Here is a 19,633-nt window from a genome sequence, read left to right as displayed (position 1 = left end):
TCTTGACACAGGATTAGTAGGAGGGAAGGGTTTTTAAGGTAGCACTGTAGCAAATCTTTCCTTTAAATTTCTGCATACCCCTACTTTAAATTCACCCAAATATTTCTCTTTAGAGATTTGATGGCACCGCCAGGTGAGAGGAAGGTACCTCTCACAAGGAACATCCAGGAACAGGGAAAGGTCCCTACATCTCAGTAGACAGACTTTATTGGTTGACTCTCCCTTTTTCGTTTTTAGAATAAAGGGCAGGTTTAGGATTGCAAGAAAAAAAAAAAGATATATTTTGTTTCCTGTGTTGAAGTGGTTACCCCAGGGATGTCGTGACTCATCAGACCAAGTCACCTCTATTGCAAGAAAGAATTGGCTTAAACCTATATTGCATATGTAAGGGGAAAGGAATGTTGAAAGGTATTTTAAAAGCTAGCTCCATTGGCCATTGACTTTGAGGAGAGTTGGCTTTAGATGGTTCTTTTCATAATAATCATCTAAAAACCCTGATTTGACTTAGCCTTTAATATATGAAGAGGGATAATCTGTACTTGTGGGGGCTCTTTGGGCTCCATGGGCCTTTCCTTCTCCCTCTCCCTCCAAGACCCAAACTTCCTCTAAGTGTCCTCTTCAGCAGACCTTTCTGAAAAGGGCAGTAGGTAGCCTAGATTTACAAAAATGAAACTAGTGTAAGCTTCAGACACATGATAGCCTTAAATACCCTCCACATTCCTCTCCACCTATCCAAATTCTATCTACCTTTCAAGTCCAAACTCAAGCCCCATGCGTGCCAAGAATCCTTCTATACTACAATTCTAGCCTCTAATCATGCCTCCCAATTCTGCACTAAAGCACTTAATTAATTAGCATATCCCTGGTTCACTGAATTTAGAATTGGAACAATCTTTGGAGATCATCTAATCCAACCTCCCCATTTTACAAGAGAGTTAATTGAGGCCTAGAGAGGCTAACTGTATGACCTTGGGCAGATCATTTAATAAGCAGCAGAACACTTGACCTAAACCCCCTTATGAGATCATAGAATAATAGCTCTAGAACCGAAGCTGGAAGGGTCTTCAGAAACCAATCAACCCAACACTCCTATCCCCCATTTTACAGATGAGGAAACTAACCAGAGAGGGAACCCAAGTCCTCTGACTGAAGAGCCAGTGTACCACACTGTCCTCTGATTCTGGACCTAAGTAGAATGGAGCAATGAAACTGGACTTTGAAGGCAGAGAACCCAGTTCAAATTCTAGCTCTGCCATATGCTATCTGTATGACCTTGTCCAAGTCACAACCTATTTGAAACTCAGTTTTCTCATTTACCAAATGAGGGGATTAGATTAGAAGACCTCTGAGGGCCATTCCAGATTTAAATCTACAGTAATAGATTTTTTACTACTCTAATGTAAACTAATGTTCATTCCACTATACCACATATATCCTGCTTCCATGGGGCAGATGTTATCATCTAAGCATTAGTATTATTTGGGGGCAGAGACCATGGTGACTCATCCCTCTTATATCCACCATAATTCCTAGTACAACGCAAGGCAGACAATCAAAACTCCAAAATGCTTTATCGATTCTAAGTAAGTATCATCCCTGGAAAAATAGGACTAGGTATTTAAAAAACTGAGCAGATTCAGAATCAGGAAACTCTCTGCATTTCCTAAAATCAAATATTTCTTATTTAGCTAAAATGATGGGAAGAACCTAGAATCATGTACAGCCTCAGAACTGGGAGGCAGTTTGACAAATACCAGAGGAAGAATCTGTTCTTGACAAATGGTCATCCTCCAGTCTTCATTTAAAGACCACTGTGACAGTGAACTCATTTCACCAGAGGCCACCAATTCCACTTTTGGATAGTCCTAATTGTCAAGACATTTTCCCTTAGATCAAGTCAAAATCTCCCTCACTGCAATTTCCATCCGTGGCCCCTAGTTCTGTCCTCTGGGCCAAGCAGGACAACCTAATCTCTCTTCTACATAATGGGCCTTCAAATACTTAAAAGACTGGCCTTCTTTATGCTATTTATCTGTGTATGTCGTGGTTTCCAAACACTTCACTGGTCTGGTCACTATCCTCTTGGAATGTGTTAGCAAATGTTTAACAACTAGGCCTCCTTCCCCCCAAAAAAGATTGTACCTGACAGATGATTGACTTGCATTATTAGCATTTTCTCCATCACATTCTTCAGCCTAGCAATCAACAAAACAATATATCAAGCCCTGATTTGTAGCCTCCAGATGTGAGCTCAGGGCTCTCTCTATGTGGCCTGCCCAGGGAGAACAAGGATTTCTGTGCATGCAGATTTGAGTCCAAGACCACATTGTTATGGCACATTGAGTTTGTAGCACACTGAAACCCTCACATCTTTTCCATATGAACTGCAGTCTAGACACACCTTCCCTACTTTACTTGTTGGGTGACATTAAAACAAAAACAAAATGAACTTAGGTGCAAAACTTCTTTTATCCCAATGCTTGCAGCATACTCACCTCTTCTCCACCACCTTATGGCTCCAATATTATCCCTGTCACTTAAACCAAAACATAGCATCTTTGGTTTAGAGCTAGAATTTGGAAGTCATTAAGTCTAACATTGGCACAGTGGATAGAGTACCAGGCCTGGAGTCAGGAAGACTGAGTTCAAATCTAGCTTTAGACACTAGCTATGTGACCCTAGACAAGTTACTTCACCTTGTTTGCCTCAGTTTCCTCATCTGTAAAATGAACTGGAGAAGGAAATGGCAAACTACTCCAGTATCCCTGCCAAGAAAACCCCAAATGGGGTCACAAAGTCAGGCACAACTGAAACAACTCAACAAGAATAAGTCTTATCCCCTCATATTTAAAGATAAAGAAACTGAGGCCTGGAGAGATTAAGTGATCTGCCCAGTCTCTCACAGCTAGACTTTGAGGCAGGTTTTGAACTCTGAACTTATTAACTCCAACTCATCACTTTCCCCTAACTTTACACCTAACTCCCTCTAGGCAGCCTTCCCCTATATGGATTATCTTCCTGTCATACTGGACCAGGAGTCAGGAAGGCCTGACTCCAAATCAGGCCTCAGACACCTACTTACATTTGTGTGACCCTGGGTAAATTGCTTAATCTTTTTTTTTTTTGCCTCAGTTTCTTCAACTGCAAAATGGGGATGATAATTGTACATGTCTCCTAGAGTTGTGAGATTAAAATGACATACTCTTGTAAAGCAAATTGCAAACATTAAAACATTGAATAAATGCTAGCTATTATCAGAATGTAGGTAGGCTCCTAAAGGGCAGAAACTGTCTTGATTTTTGTTTCTTTATCTCCAACGATTGGCAAAATGACTGACACCAAGTTCTTAATAAATGTTTTTCATTCATTCGTTCCATCTGGAGCATTGTTCTCATTTAAGACGTATTATCTATCTATACTGCGCTCCAAGGTTGATACCACTGACAAATCTGGGGAAAGACAGCGCTCCACTTTCTTCCCAATCTGCCAAAAACCTTCCCAATTTTCAACTGTTTTACAAGACTGTTATGATATACTTTTGTTTGCCAATTTATCCCTTGATTTCGAAGTCTTCGCTATCATTTCCTTATACCTGCTTTGAGGGTAAATCGAGTTGGAGATTAGGGTAAAATAAGGAGAGGATTGAAGCCGAACTCCCAATAGCTTGATTAGTACAGAGTCAGGGGATTTTGGTCACAGGCCTCTGCACTGGGTCAAAAGTTAAGTGACAAGCCAACTCGCTTCTTTCGGGTGGGTTAATCCATACCCATCTTCAATACAGGGTACAAATGTCAGCAGAAAGAAAAACAGCAGTATTAAAGATCCACCCATAGTCTAGGTGATATTAAATCGTGGGTCAAGTTCCCATCATCGCGGAAGGCGGAAGGACCCGCACTCTGAAAGAGCACCGCAGCTAAGTGCTCCCAAGGTCAGGTCTGAAGCATCGCCCCCAGCCCCAAGGCTGGCTTCCTTCACGCCCTCAGTCTTTCCCAGGGGCAGGGCGGGGGCTCTAACTAATCTCTCCCCTCCCCTCACGTCCAGTCCAGGTCTTTCTGGGTTTCTCCTAGTTTTGGATCGCCCCCAGCCCCCCGGTCTGGTCTGCCCCCGAGTCCCCAAAAGTTTCAGGCTTCCGGGAAGTCTGAGGACTTTGCTTTCTCTCGCGGGCAGGTGCACGAAGGACGTTCCTCCTCAGTAGTTTCTTCACCCCACACTCCACCTCCCTCTCCCCTTCAGTGTAACTCGACCCTCCCTTCTTACAGAAGGGGAGAAAGAAGAGAATGGGGAAGAGACAGAGAGGATGACAGAGACAGGGGCGCACACAGAGACCGAGACCGAAATAGAGACAAACCCAGAAATAACCTCCTAGACCCTGGGGGTTGCGAGGAGGGATTCTGCGGCTCGACCCACACATCCCACCCTCCGAGCCACCGTCGGGGGGAACGGGTGCCCCCCAATCGGCTCTCGGAGTTTCCTACCTCGAGCACTCATGCTTTGCGCTTCGCAGGAGGTCCAGGTCCCGGTCCGTGGCGCTCCTCCTACATGCCCCAGCACTGGCTGGCTCCGTCAGGCCCAGACCTACTCGAAGACCCTCCTCTCCCTTCTCCTGTCGGAGGGCGGGCGGGCTGGGGCGCCTAGTGAAACCCAGTGGTGATGCGAGAGGCTGGGGTCGGGGTGATGGGGTTTCTGGGACTGAGCGCTGCGCCCACGACTCCGGGGAGAGCAGATGGGGGGTGGAGAAGAAAAGAGAGGCAGGGGGCTTACGCGAAGGCCCAAAGGAATGAGCTTGGAGCAAATAAAAGAGGGGGGAAAAGGATTAAAAAAGAAGAGAGAAAGTGTGTCATAGGCTGGGAGGGGCGGGGGAGGGAAATGCAAAACCCAGACAGGAAATGAGACTAAAAAAATGCAAAAGGTTAGAAAAAAAATTAAGAAAGCGGAGAAAAAGTTAAGACCTGAAGGATTTGTTGAAGGACGTAGAATGAACCAGAATTACCCTGGAGAAAGAGGGAAGTGAGACGTCTGGAAAGAGAAAGCTAGAGAAAAGACGGGGATGGGGGATGGGGGTAGGGGGTTGGGGACGGAGGAGGAGGAGGCGAAAGACTTGACTCCTTGGGGCCCCTCTGGAAGCTTTAGGCTGTCTGTGTCTTGGTTTAAGAAAGCTGGGCTGTCCTACCTGCAGCTGTAGGCCTGAGAATGCACATGGATTTGAGTTGTGCAGAGCCCCAAAGGAATAGCATTTTTCTGGCCTCTGTCTCTTCAGAAACAGAGCTTGGTAGCCCCAGAGTGTGGGCCATCGTTTTCTCCAGGAATTTAAGTCATTTCTGAAGAAGTTGTCATGCCACTTTTCAGTCAAAATCATTTGAAACATAAGACTCCAAACATAAGACTTTTTCAAAGAAAGATGAAAAACAAATAGGGCTCCATTTCTGAACATCCACTATCTTCCTCTATCTTCCTTTTCTCCATCAGCCTCTTTAGATCTGACTTGCAATCACCTTCAGCATTTTTTGTCTTCAGCACTTTTAATTCTGCCAGAATAGGTCTGCATCCTCTGACCTCCTGACCACTGTCCAAGGCATTCTTTCTGTTGGAGCTAAACCATCTCCCCTTTCTCTGCCTTCGTTGGGAGCCGTCTTCCACGTCTAGAATGCGTTCCCTCACAGAATTCCTCTCTTAGCCCTCAAGATTCAACTCAAAACACCACATTTTGCAGGAAGCCTTTTCTGATGCCCCCAAACTGTTAGTTTCTTTCCTCTAAAACCACGTTTCACTAACTAGTTTGCATTTATTTTTGTTCTTTATCTTTAAGATATTCTCTAAATACTTGAAAACTTGTTGTCTACGACATTAAAATGCTAGCTCATTGAGAGAAAGGATTGTTTCATTCCTTGCATTTATATCTTTCCATTTATCATCTATCTGCCTATCGATCAATATTTATCCATCTATCTATCCATCCACTTATCAATCTACCTCCTTAATTCCCCAGCACCTTGCACAGTGCTTGGCACTCAGTAGTTGCTTGATAAATTCTTGTTGATTGGTTGATGGGAAAATATGTTGGTTGCATAAATTCTTGTATAAAATATTTGTATGTCTGTACAATATATATAGTTTTCATCATTTCTCTTGAAATAAACTTGCCTAAATTTTCATTTTTTTCTTCCTTCCCTCCTCCCTCCCTCCCTTTCTTTTTCCCTTTCTTTCTTTTCCTTCTTTCCCTCCCTCCCCCCTTCCTTTCTTCCTTTCTTTGTTGTTTCTGGAAAGGAGTGATGAGTTTACCCAAATTGACTTTAAGCCTCATGTCCCTCCACTCAGAAAATCAATCAACTCGACATTCATAAGTGTATTGCTACTTGCTTGATAGGAAACATCCTAGGAGTTCGACAGATTTCTTCCTAGAGATTTGACTTTTCCATTGCAAGCCCTTCCTATTCAACAACCTATCCCTCTCATTGGTACTCAGTTTTGTTATTTTCCAACCCAACTTTTCTCCCCATTCCTGATACAGTTCTTCTAGTTTTTAATTCTCAAAAATAATTCCCTAGATTTTTCTAGGGGAAAGGCACTACACAAATAAAATAACTAAGAAAGAAGATAAATCAAATAAGAGAAGTATGGTCCAAGTGTATAAGATCATGAAATCTTAGCAACTTGGAGGAGCAGACCTATTAATGTCACTTTCTATTCCACCCTCTCAGCAGAGAAATTCACCTCTTATTTGACTGAGAAATTAGGTGCCATTTGTCTTGAGCTTTTTCTTCCCCCCCACTCTACAACTCAGAACCCTTCTTCATCTCTCATTTAATTATCCTCTGCTCCAGTTTTTGGTGGACTTTCTAGTCAAGGCCAATCCCTCCATTTGGGCATTGATCCCATCTTCTTCCAGTTCCTCTGCGAGTTTGCCCTTTTCTATTATTTGCTTTTTTCTAATATTCATTCTCATGTTATTTATTGTGTCCTTCTCAACTGCCTTCAAAAATGCCCAAGTCTTCTCTATTAAAAAAAATCTTACCTTTGAACCTTCCACTCCATCAATATCTGTAATTATATCTCTTCTCTCTTTCATAGCTAAACTAGAAAAGGTTGTTTCCATTGCCTCCTCTTCCAGTCACTTCTTAATCCCTTCCAATCTGGTTTCTTAACCCATCACTCAATTGAAACTACTCTCTGCAGGATTACCAATAATGTTACAACCTTACTGGTAAACTCACAGAGAATGAAATCCAGTGTTTTGTTTTTTTTCCCAGTCTTGCTCTTGACCTCTTTGAAGCTTCTTCCCCTTCTGAATATTCTCTCCTCCTCTGGCTTCCACAAAACTATTCTCTATTCGTTCTTGTCCAACCTGTTTGGCCTTTCATTCTCACTAATCTTTTCTAGATGATGGTTCTTTTCATGCTCACTAAGTCTGGGCCTTAAGGTCTCCCATTCCTCCTCCCATCCCTTCTTCTTTCCTTTCCTTTTCCTTCCTCTCCCTTCCCTCCTGTCTTCTTCCCCTCCTCCCCTCTCCTCTCCTTTCCCCATCCATTCTCTTTTCCCCCTCTCCTTTTCTCCTCTCCTCTCCTCTCCTCTCCTTTCCTTCCTATTACTCTTTCCCTTGGTAGTATCATAGCTTACTATGCGTTCAATTATCACCTCTGCAGATAGCTCCCAAATCCAGATCTATCAGCCCTAATGTCTAGACTGAGCTCCAGTACTACGTAATCAGCTGTCTCCTGGATATTTCTACCAAATGTTCCAAAGGCATCTCAATTTAACATACCTAAAATAGAACTCATTCTATTTCCCCCTACATTCACCCTACTTCCAAACTTCCCCATTTCTTTTGATAGCACTATCCCCATTTCATTTCTCCTGCCATTTTAGGAAATCTGGGCATGTTCCAAAGGTCCCCCAAGAGCACCTCCATGTTAGAACTAGGCATGCCCAGAGAAACCTGGGTTACATAGGAAAATAGTTTTGACTTCAGGGATACCTTGAAACCGTCTTTGTGTATACCCCTCATTCATTCCACCTTGGAGTCCTTGGTGACTTCTCTTTCTTCCAACTTCTAAATCCAGTAAGTCGCTCTGTTTCGGCAGTTTCATCTTTACAGTATCTCTAGCACTCACCCCTTCTTTCCACTCACGTAACCTTTCCTTACTTCCCTCCAGACTGTTGCAATATTCTCCTAATTGGTCTTCCTGTTTTCAGTTACTTCTTTATTCTAGCCATCCTTTACACAGCTACTAAAAAAAGCTTCCTAAAGTATAGGTCTAACCATATCACTTCCCTACTCGGTGGATCCCTATTGCTTCTAGGATAACATTAAAACTCTTCCGTTTGGCATTTAAAGCCCTTCACAATCTGGCTGCAGCTTCTATTCCTAGGGTTATTGGATATTACTTCCCCTCACATCCTCCATGTTCCAGCCAAACTGGCCTGCCAGCTGTTCCCCATATGTGATATTCCGTTTTCCACGCCTGTGCCTCGGTGGAAGTTATCCTCTGTGTGGAATGACTTCCTTCCCACCTCCGCCTCATAGACTACCTTCTATGCTCAGCTCACGCACCATCTCCTACATAATACTTTTCTGGATTTTCCTAGGAAAGGCACCCTTTCTATCTCAAAATTATTTTGTATTGAATTTGTGTTTGTGTACATGCTGTATTCCCAGAAATAGAATGGGAACTACTTGAGGGCAGGAATTTTTTTTATTCTCTTTGCAAAAATAAGTGCTTAATAAATGTGTATTGTAGGAGTGGCTAGGTGGTGCAGTGAATAGAGCATAGGCCCTGGAGTCAGGAGGACCTGAGTTCAAATCCAGCCTCAGACATTTAACACAAAAAACTAGCCGTGTGACCTTGGGCAAGTTACTTAGCCCCAATTGCTCTACCTTCTCCCCTCCAAAAAAAAAACAAAAATAAATGAGTTTGTTTATTATAATTGTATATATATATATATATATATATGTATATATAATTATTTATAATACCCCCAGCTTTTAAAGGCATAGCTATTGAATATTGAAACTATCCTGGAGGTGGGGTAGGAGACTTATGGAGGTATGATCTGAAACATAGGATTCAGAGTTAGAAGGGACCATTTAATGACTTCAATTCCTTCATTTTATAGATGAAAAAAGTAAAGGGCAGAGAGATAAATAGAAAATAGTTAATAAATAGTAGAGGGAGGATATCAAGATGCAAACTCACAAGAATCTTCATAGGAGATCATAACTGAGACTCAGAGAGGTTAAGTGATTTGCCCTAGAACACAGATCCAAAATCTGAACCTAAGTCCTCTAAATCCAGATGCAATGCTTTATTTTGCTTTTCCTCTGTATGATCACAATATAGTGGAAAGAATACTAGATTCTATTGCTGGTTTGGCCATAGAGCTCATAGAATTGTAAGAGCTGGAGGAGGCCTTAGCCATCACACAGTCCCATGGTTCTCAAAGTATGGTCCACAGAGATCCTTTCAGGATGTCCATGAGGTCAAATATATTTTTGGTATGTAACCTTGGCTTCTCTGGGAGTATCCAGTTCCAATACAGAGCTGCCCTTGAGGGGCCTTTGGAGCATGTCCAGTTTGCCTAAAACCTAAGCTTCTTTTATCCTCTACCACACAGTACCAAGTTATACTTTGGACAAACTGGGCATGCTCCAAAAGCCCCTTTAAGGGCACCTCCGTGTTAGAACTAGGCATGCCCAGAGAAGGCTGGGTTACACATAATAATACTGATGTTTGCATTTCTAGTTCAGTAAATATCAACAGCTATAACCTACATAAACACAAGCTCTTTGTGAGAGGAAGGGGTTCTCAATAATTTTTAAGAGTGCAAAGGGGTCTTGAGACCAAAAAGTTTGAGGTCTACTGCTGTAGTTCAACCCTCTTCTTTTGTAGAAGAGGAAACTGAAGCCAATAGATGGATCACACAGCAAGATTTCAGAGTCTTTTCCTACTTGGAGTAGTGACCTGAATCAGGTCACTAGTGAGGCTATGTTTGAGGGTGTTTCCGTATTGCTGAAAAGAGAATGGAATCAGGAAGGGAGTCCCGAAGGAAACTGTGATGCCCGCTCCTAAATGACCCTCCCCTCTGCTATTATTTCTTCCTTCCCTCTACCTTTCCCTTCCCCACCCTCTAGAGAGTAATCTCATCATGTGGTGGTTGCCCTTAACTGGAAGAAAATCATTCCTTATCAGGGAAACAGTCACACACTTGGGACAGCAAAAAGGCATTTCACAAACTATTGATCTGAGAATTAATATATTGCTTTTTTCCCAGATGTCATACCTCACCGGGTCTGTGTTTATTAATGCACCCTCCCCGCTGCAAATAGCTTTGAGAGCAAAACAGCTTTCAAATTCTTTAATTATGTTTTGCATTTGTATATATATATCTATATACATGTATGCATATATGTATATATTTTTTTCTTGTGGCATATTCCCTCTCATATTCCCTCCATGCCCATCCTTCTTAATTTCAGGTTGCTTACTCTCTGCTTCCCTTTGCAGAGCAGATTCCAAGACTTGCATCCAATTACTTCAGGCCTCCCTCCTTTGAAGGAGCCTCTTTTTACCTTACCCTCAAAAGTGACCCTTGATGTTACAGAAGTCCCATGTGAGTATGGAGGCGGATCAAAGGGAGAATTTGTTTTTTCTCTTCTTTCATGGATAATGGCTTAAATGCAGAAAGAAAATGTTCTTATCTGTGGTCCATAATACACATCCAGCACTTTTTGTTTTTCACCAATAAACTGAGCCATGAAATGTGAATGTCTCATGGGCAACAGATTCCTTGAAATTCTTCCTGCTAAGGGAAATTTGCACAAAACATGCAGTTATTTGAGGCTCTGAGGAGTGTGGCCCTTTGGATGGGATGGGATATCCATCCCATCCATCATGCATCTGTCATCAATCAATGCATCCTGCTCTCCATCAAGCATTTCTGAAGCATCTCCTATGTGCCAGGCACCAGGTGTACCAAGAAAAGAATGAGACAGCTCTCAAGAAGTTTACATTCTTTAAGAGAGAGAGAGCACATACACATCTATGCCCATACATTCCATACTTGCATGAGAACAAGCAGCATGGAGCCCCACCGGAGGATGCCTATGTGTTGTCTTGGACTGGGGCTGCTTTCTCCCTTTGATCAAAATAGACATCAAATCAATACCCATCTAACTTGTTCCTGAGGGCTGTCCACTGTCCATTGCCCCAAAGCAGATGATACTCCCTTTGTAACTTTTTATACTAATGTTTTCATTCTCCCTTAATTAAGTTAGGGTGATTGGCACGTTGTATCTATTTTACAGTTCTGGGAGGGGACTTGGGCTTATAACACTGTACAAATGAATGAATTATGATGAATAATCATCATAATGACCAAGAGTATGAGTGTGAGCTCTTCTAGCAAGTAGATAATGGATGCTTTGTTTACAGGCAGAGGAACTGTATTATCAACATGTCACTGATTAGTCCTGAAAGTGCTCTGGGTTCCCTGGAATAAAAGGTGCCTTGTCAAATCAAGTCCAGTCCTGCTGTATAGCACAGCTCAAGGGGCATGGTGATTTTTTGTTCCCGGGCTTTAAGTTTGAAAGTTTTTAGCCTGTATGATCATCAATTACCATGAATGTTAAATTGCTTCATCCTTCCCCTTTCCTATTAAAGGAAACAACTGAAGACATCCAAGCAATATAAATGAATGAGCTCATCTTTCTTCTTTCACCCCACCTCATTTTTAATTCATCAAGTTTGGGGTGAGTCAGCATGGCATATCAAAGACAAAGTTGGCCTCAAAACTAGGAAGACTTAAAGGTGGGTTCAAGTTGTATCTCTGACACTAGCTGAGTGATTTTAGACAAGTTACTTAACTTCTCTGAGACTCAGGAAGCTCTGTTAAGCATCTTAAAGTGGGGCTGCTTTCATTAATAATTGATTCTTCTTTATATAATATAAATATATTTATAGAATTCTAATATATTATAATTAATTAATAAATATTAATAAAGAGACAAGTCTCTTAAGACTCTAAACACAGTGCAGGTGTTAGTCTGCATTGGTAGAGGGAGTTTCCTCACTGGGAGTTCTAGATAGCAATTACATCCTAGCAAAAGTCAAGCATTGTCAAAAAATATCTAGCCTGCTGGATGTTGGAGCCTACGTCAGCTGCCATTTCCTAGAATATTGTCATGGCTGTGGCTGGTAGGGTGTCAGAATGTGCTTCTTGGTAACCCAAAGTTCTAGGAGGCATATTTTAGGATTCCCTGAAAGTGAGTTTAGTCACCTGCAGCTGTTGTTACTGCTTTACCTCTCCAGAACCCTATTACTGTACCATCCCAAAGTTTAAGGATCTGGGCTACGGTAATGCTGACAGCTGATTCTACAACATTAGAGATTTTGTAAACCCCTCATCTAAGGAGTCAGCCACAGAGTCAGATCAGGAGTGTTGAATACCTTAGTTAAATGTTTGAGTCACTGTGTTTTGGGCAGACAGTTTCAGCTCTCCATGTCTTGGTTTCTTCATCTGTAAAATGGGGATGATGGTGCAGTGGGCCTTACAAACTTCACCTCCGCCTCTGCATGCCTCCTCACATCCCCTCCCCCCTTTTCCCTGCACCTCCTTCACTACCTGCCTCAGAGTGGAAAGTTTTGTTTTTTGTTGCTTAATTATTAAGCCTTCAGAAGAAACTGGGTACTATGAAAAAGAACAAAAAGCCACATAGTTCCTGTCCTCCAGGAGCTTATCTTCTAGGAGAGAAACACAAATAGCATCTTGTTTTAAAAAATACTTTTAAAATGTGTTATGTATATCATGGTTTTATTGAAGGCTTAAAGGGAAAGGCTGTTTGGTTTGTTTTCTCCTCTCATTAACCGGAGTCAGCTTTAATAAATGAAGTAGGAAAGTTGTTTTGAATAAGTGGAGGAAAGGGGGAAGCTGCCCTGAAAGAAGAGGTGAAATCAGAATTGAGAAGTCACACGGGAGAGAGTACAGGTGTCTTTGATGAATCAGAAAATCTATTTCTGGGCAACTCTTGGCCAGAAGGCCATGGGGATGGTGGGCTAGAGTTGTGGGGTTCTTTCAAGTTGGCCATTTTTTTCCCTCTGTGGATCTCAAGATGAAAGGGCATGTGAAAACATGTCACACTGCTCTGATGACAATAAATCTCACATGAGGTCGGACTCAAAGAGAACAGAAGTGGCAACAATAATGATGAAGAAAGGAGGAGGTGGATGAGTACAGAAAAAGCAAAAGAAACCTAGGCTCCACAGGGTAAACTTGCCAGCTACGCACAGAGGGTGCCATGACCGGATGGTACAGGGTAGCTGAAGGGATGAAGCAGGACTGAGGGGAGGTATCCTACAGCTCGTGGGTGGCAGCATAGACATAGCTCCAAGTAGTCGGGTGTGTTGGCTTTGAGAAATGAGATCCTGATCATTTGGGGATAGCAAAAAATAATATATTCCATGAAAGTATTCTCTCTTGTAATCTGTAGATTACATTTGAAAGAGTAAGGACTCCCTGAAAAAGAAAAAAAAAGTGTGTGTGTGTGTGTGTGTGTGTGTGTGTGTGTGTGTGTGTGTGTGTGTATGATAATAGAATCCAAGGGTTTACCCATTTCTGCTTGGGGAAATTACTTTTTGGGGGGTGTGATTGATTTGTTACTTTGGGACCCAGATTTCCCCCCAGAGTGCAATGTTCTGCACTTGTATTTGTTTTCTACTTTTGACTGAAGTTGAGAGTTGTAGTAGAAAATGATTGCCTAGGGAATAAAAAAAAATAGTTCAGCATGGGATAGAAAAGTGACAGGGGAAAATAGAAAGTGGGGGAGAGCACTGGCTTCAAGAGGACTCCATCTGAGAGGCTATCAGTTTCTAATATTTTGATAATAATTTTCCCATTTAACAGCTTTACCTAAATCTCATAAAATGAATAAATCAGTGGAGAATGATGCCCTCAGAAAGCTTGTAAAGAGTAGGAAAAACTGAAGAGAAGACCAGATCTGTTGTGGTCAGAGTACTTGATGACTGTGTGACCTTGGATAAGTCCCTTCCTTTCTCTGGGCCTCAGTGGTGTACTGTACAGTAGAAAAAAAACATTGGCCTCAGAGTTAGAGAACTGGGTTTCAAATCCCATCTCTGCTATTTCCTACCTACACTGGGCAAGTCATGACCTGCCTTGGTCCTGTTTTCTTCATCTGCAGAGACTGGAGGATCCCTAAGGTCGCTTTTAACTCAGTATCTCTGTAATCTTCCTTTCCCCAATGTGGGAGTGGGCCTGGATGTTCTAATGACCCTTCCCGATCTAACATTCTATGATGCTATTTGGCACTAGTAGGATTTGGTTTCTTTTGTTTGTTTGTTTCCCGAAATGGATTTTGGTAGATGAGACCATTAAAGGTAAAAGATGCCCCTGTGTACCTGAAAAGTGCTGGAAAACAGGTACAAAAAGTAATAGAAACACAAAGCAAATAGCAGCTGTGGGCTTTTTTTGTGTTGAGGAAAATGAGATCCGACACAGGGAATACGAAATGCCAGAAGGCTACGCTGGGTACAGAGACCACAGCCTTTTCACCACAGCCCTTTTCTGCCCTCCGAGGCTTCTGGAAGGTTCTACTTCAGGTCAAGATGGCAGACTCTTATTTAGGGACTGGAAATGTGGGACTTTAATGCACCATGGTTCTTATTCATCTTCTCCTGTAGTTTTGGTATGCCCTCTCCCCTGTGTCACTTTGCATTTATTATCTTCTCTCTCCGGCTCTCATCTCCATGCTTTTGCACTCCCCCGTGCAGGATACATTCTCTCCTTACCTCTGCTTCATAGAATCCCTTTCTTCCTTCAAAACATAGTTCATTCACCACTTACTACAGAAAGTCTTTTCTGATGATACACTGGAAAGAGGTCTGTCTCTGCAGTCAAAGGAACTGGGTTCAAATCCCATTTCTAGTACTTGTTACTTGGTTGACTTTAGGCTTAACCTTTGATTTCAGTGGCCTGTACATGGGGTTATATGGCTTGTAAATATCTAAGACTGAATTCAAACTCAGGGCTTCCTGATTCTAGGCCTAATGTTCCATTCACTGGGCCACCCATGTTGCTTATGTGGAGAGCGACTGGAAGCGGTAAAACCTGATACTACATAGCTCACAGCATTGTTGTAATAGAAATGCTGAAAGATTTTTACGGTACTATATAAATGTGAATTTCTTATTGTCTTCATTTTACACATGAGGAACCTGGGGCTAAAAACAGAATTTGAATCTAAGTTATCTTAATACATGTCTGGTGTTGTTGCTAGTAACTTGACCATGGTCACAATTTCCTGTAAGAAGATGGGCGATCTTTTCCAAAAGCTCTGAAATATTCCATAATTAGTTGATTCTTCCCTTTTGGATTTATTCCATTAGCATGAGACCCAATTAAGTCATATTATTTTATTGTTGTTACTGTTGAGGCATTTCAATTGTGTCCTACTCTTCATGACCTCATTTGGGGTCTTCTTAACAATGACACTGGAGTGGTTTGCCATTTCCTTCTCCAGGTCATTTTACAGATGAGGAAACTGAGGCAAACAGGGTTAAGTGACTTGGCCAGGGTCACACAGCTAGGAAGTGTCTGAGGCTAGATTTGAATTCAGGTCTTCCTGATTCCAGGCCTGGCACTATATCCACTGCACAACCTCATATTATTTTAAGCACATTTAAAGTTGCAGGAAGCAAGACAACAAATAGACATAAGTGGAACAGATTTGTCTATGTTTCTCTAGAGATCTATTCTCATCAACGGTGATAGTGGGACCACCAGACCCCAATTCCCTGTGGGCTGTAGGAGAGAGAGGGATCCTTAAGAAATTAAAGTAAGGAAGAGTGACTGGATAAATTGAATGCACAAAGAAGAAACTCATGCTGGAGGTGATGTTATTTTGAAGGCACTGGGGACGGATTTTCAGGATGGCTTAGAGAAAGGAAGATTATTAAGCAACACTAATAATAAAACATTATATTGACAGTAGAGCACTAGATTAGTTCTATTAGTTTCTGAGGTAGCTAGGTGTTACAATGCTGGGCTTGGTGTCAGAAAATTGTTCTTGTGGAGTTGTTTCAGTCGTGTCTGACTCTTCATAACCCCATTTGGGGTTTTCTTAGCTAAGATTCTGGAGCAGTTTGCCACTTCCTTCTCCAGTTCATTTTGCGGATGAAAAAACTGAAGCAAACAGAGTTAAGTGACTTGCCTAGGGTCACATAGCTAGTAAGTGTTTAAGTCCAGATTTGGACTCAGGTCTTCTTGTCTCTAAGCATGGTGCTCTATTCACTGTGTCACCTAGCCACCCAGGTGTCAAAAAGACCTGAGTTAAAATCCTTCCTCAGCTACTTAATATCTGTGTGGCCCTAAGTAAGTCACATAAACCTCTCTGTAACTCAGTTTCCTCATCTATAAAATGAGACATCAGATTGAATGGCCTCTTATGATCTCTTCCAGATCTAAATCATATCATTCTATGTAATAGAAGGTTATGGTACAGTGGAGAGAATACTGAATTTGGAATTAAAAATCCTGCATTTGAGTCCTGACTTTGACTCTTACTAGCTCTGTGACCTTAGGTAATCAATCTATAAGCATTTTATTAAGTACTTAATATGTACTAGGCATTTTACCAGGTGCTAGAGATGTAAGGTTCAAAATTAGTCAGTCCCTGACTATCAGGAGCTTATAATCCAATGGAGGGGATAACATGCACAAAATTTACTACTTTTATACATATAAGTGCAAGTGACTTCATGTCTCTAAACCTCATCTCCCTCCTTTTTAAAGTGGAGACAGTCCTGAGAGATTACCCTGTCTGCTTTACAGGGTCATTCTGAGGATTAACTTAGATAATGCATGCAAAGTGTGAAGTAGATGTAACTGAAGCATCTTTATCTGCTTGATCTGGGACATGCTCATTATAAAATATTCCTTTATTGAAGACTGTGTTTTTTTTTCCCCCAGCTTTGATTTTCCCTTTGGATTTTTTTTTTTTTTTGGTTTGGTTCTTCTTTCGGCATCACTTCCCAGAGATTGAGGCGAAACCTATGAAGGAAGTATCCATTCCTTTGTAATGCTTGTGTGCCCTTGATAACAATAATTACATGGTCTGAACAAGGTCATTAAACTCTGTGACTGTTGTTTATTAAATCACAACAGTAATTCTTGGGCGGGGGGAGTGATATGTGAGTGTGTTTTTAACAATGTTACTGAAAATAACAAACCAATAGAAAGAAGGCTAAAGGATATTGAGGTGGTATTTCACATGCCACTTGAGCCATTTGACACTACAGTTGACTTTCTGTGCCAGAATCAGAGAGAGGGTAGCATAGTGGAAAGAATGGTGTTGGAGTGCTCTAGTGGGAACCCTCTACTTACTATTTTTTGGGTTTTTTTGCTTTTTACTTTTTGGAGGGGGGAAGGTAGGGCAATTGAGGTTAAGTGACTTGCCCAAGGTCACATGGCTAGTTTTGTGTTATGTCTGAGGCTGGATTTGAACTCAGGTCCTCCGGACTCCAGGGTCTGTGCTCTATTTACTGTGCTACCTAGCTGCTCCTCTACTTACTATTTCTGTGGCCTCAGGCAAGACACCACTCACCATTTTGGAGTCTCATTGTCCTCATCTGTGAAATGAAGGGGTTAGTCAAGATCATTTCCAAGATCTCTAAGTCAATTATGACTTAGAAGTCTATGAATAGACTCAAAACAGAGTTGTAATAGACTCAAATGTCTATGAATGTTAGAACTTGAAAGGAACTGCATGGCTTCATTTTCCAGATGAGAAAACAGAGTTCCAGAAAAGTCGAGTGATTTGCTTCAGGTAAATGACAGAAGCAAAACTTGAACTCAGGTCTTTTCACTCCAAGTTCACTATTCTTTCTCTAATCTCTGCTATTTGGAGTTTGATTTATCCAGGGAAGAAAGGAAGGAAGGAAAGAAGGAGGGAGAAACAAGGGAAGAGGGAAAGAAAGAAGGAGAGAGAGAGAGGAAAGGAGGGAGGAGAAAAAAGAAGGGAGGAAAAAATGATAGATGGCAGGGAGCAAGGGAAGGAAGGAGAGAGGGAAGAAAGAAGAAGGAAGAAAAGGACAAATAGAAGGCAGAGAGGAACAAAGGGAGGGAAGGAGAGAGGGAAGGAAAGAAGGAGAAAGGACAGGATGGAGGGAAGAATGAATAGAGCAAGGGACCTAGAGTCAGGAAGATTTTAATTCAAATTTGACTCCAGACACTTCCTGGCTATGTGACCCTGGGCAAGTCACTTGACATTTCTCAGTCTCAGTTTCCTCATCTGTAAAATGGAGATAATAGTAGAACTTACCAATCAGGGTTGCTGGGAGCATCAAATGAGCTAGCCTGTGGGGGGAAAAACCAATGATGGGAACCTTAAAACACTATATTAATGCTAATTATTATTATCATTTTTATTGTCCCTTACATATTCTACCAAGACATAACAACTCCAGGTTTAGGTCCTGTAGCAGCAAGCACCCCAAGCGCGTCCTCAGGGTTTGCCGCCCATACAGGTTCTTGGATCTGCTTTGTTAAAGGAAAGCAACTCAAAATGGGTTAACAAGCTTACTTTAATCAGTCAGACATATATCGTTTACCTTGTTCAGGGGAAAAAGGTCAGCACCCCGAACTTCAAAGCATACAGGCAGAATTATCAAGACAGAAACAGATCAAGTAGACAGATTTCCAAACTGTCCAACCATTACATCCATACCCAGTCAACATCTGGGTTTCCACATCTAGGTTTTTCAAAGCCGGGGGACTCTCAACAATGGCTTCCCAGAATTCAGATCAAATCACAGAACACTTCTCAAAGTGAGTCCCAAAACAAAGCTACACATCAGGGCTTATATAGCCTTCTCCTGGCTCAGAGAATGTAACAACCTTATTGACCCACTGGCCAATCAAAAAGTATCTACTGAAAAACAAGCCTCCCTCCCCAGGCTTCTGGTGCACTTTAGCCTAGGGGCAGGGAAGATCTTCCAAATTTGCATTCCCATTACAGGTCCTTCAGCTGAAGTTAGAAATCTCAGAAACCATTCTACATCTGTCTTTTTTTCCCCCTCATCCATCCCTCTTTTAATCTGACCAGACCATTCACCAGACTACACATTGACACTTGCCTATAAGCTTTGCAGGGCAGTTAGTTGGCTTGTGGATAAAGCCCTGAGCCTGAAGTCAGGAAGACTTGAGTTAAAATCCAGCCTCAGACACTTACTAGCTGTGTGACCCTGGGCAAGTCACTTAACCCTGTTTGCTTCAGTTTCCTCATCTATAAAATGAGCTGGAGAAGGAAATGGCAAAGCACTCCAGTATTTTTGTCAAGAAAACCCTAAATGGGGTCATTTGCATTTTCTATTTGCTAAAAAACAATGTGCTAAACTTAAAAGCATATTAGACTTGAAGTCAGGAGTCTAGGGTTCCAAACTTGCTTCTGACTCACACTAGCTGGTTTATTAACCATGGGAAAGCCACTTGGTTAAATTTTGTCTTCTGTAAAAATGGAGGCAATAACACGTATACCACTGACCTCAAAGGGCCATTATGGGAAAAGCACTTTGTAAAGTTAAAACACTATGTAAATATCAACTATTACTGGTTTGCCATCCTGGAAATC

General features: G+C 41.8%; 1 protein-coding gene across 1 annotated transcript in view; it reads right to left on the bottom strand.

Annotated features, from left to right (window-relative positions):
• The window catches only part of CARD11 (caspase recruitment domain family member 11), a 148,296-nt gene extending 143,274 nt beyond the window's left edge, over window positions 1–5,022 (bottom strand). The window contains exon 1 of the mRNA XM_069084770.1: window positions 4,476–5,022. The gene's annotated coding sequence lies outside the window, so the exon portion shown is untranslated. The remainder of the gene's footprint in view (window positions 1–4,475) is intronic.
• Between the last annotated feature and the right edge of the window lie 14,611 nt (window positions 5,023–19,633).

Source organism: Petaurus breviceps, unplaced genomic scaffold (genome assembly GCF_028583685.1).
Source record: "Petaurus breviceps papuanus isolate PSGF00001 unplaced genomic scaffold, PetGlider_PUasm1.0 175, whole genome shotgun sequence".
In the NCBI taxonomy this organism is placed as follows: Eukaryota; Metazoa; Chordata; class Mammalia; order Diprotodontia; family Petauridae; genus Petaurus; species Petaurus breviceps.
Note: the sequence above shows the minus strand (reverse complement) of the source record. Positions and strands in the feature narration are given on the sequence as shown.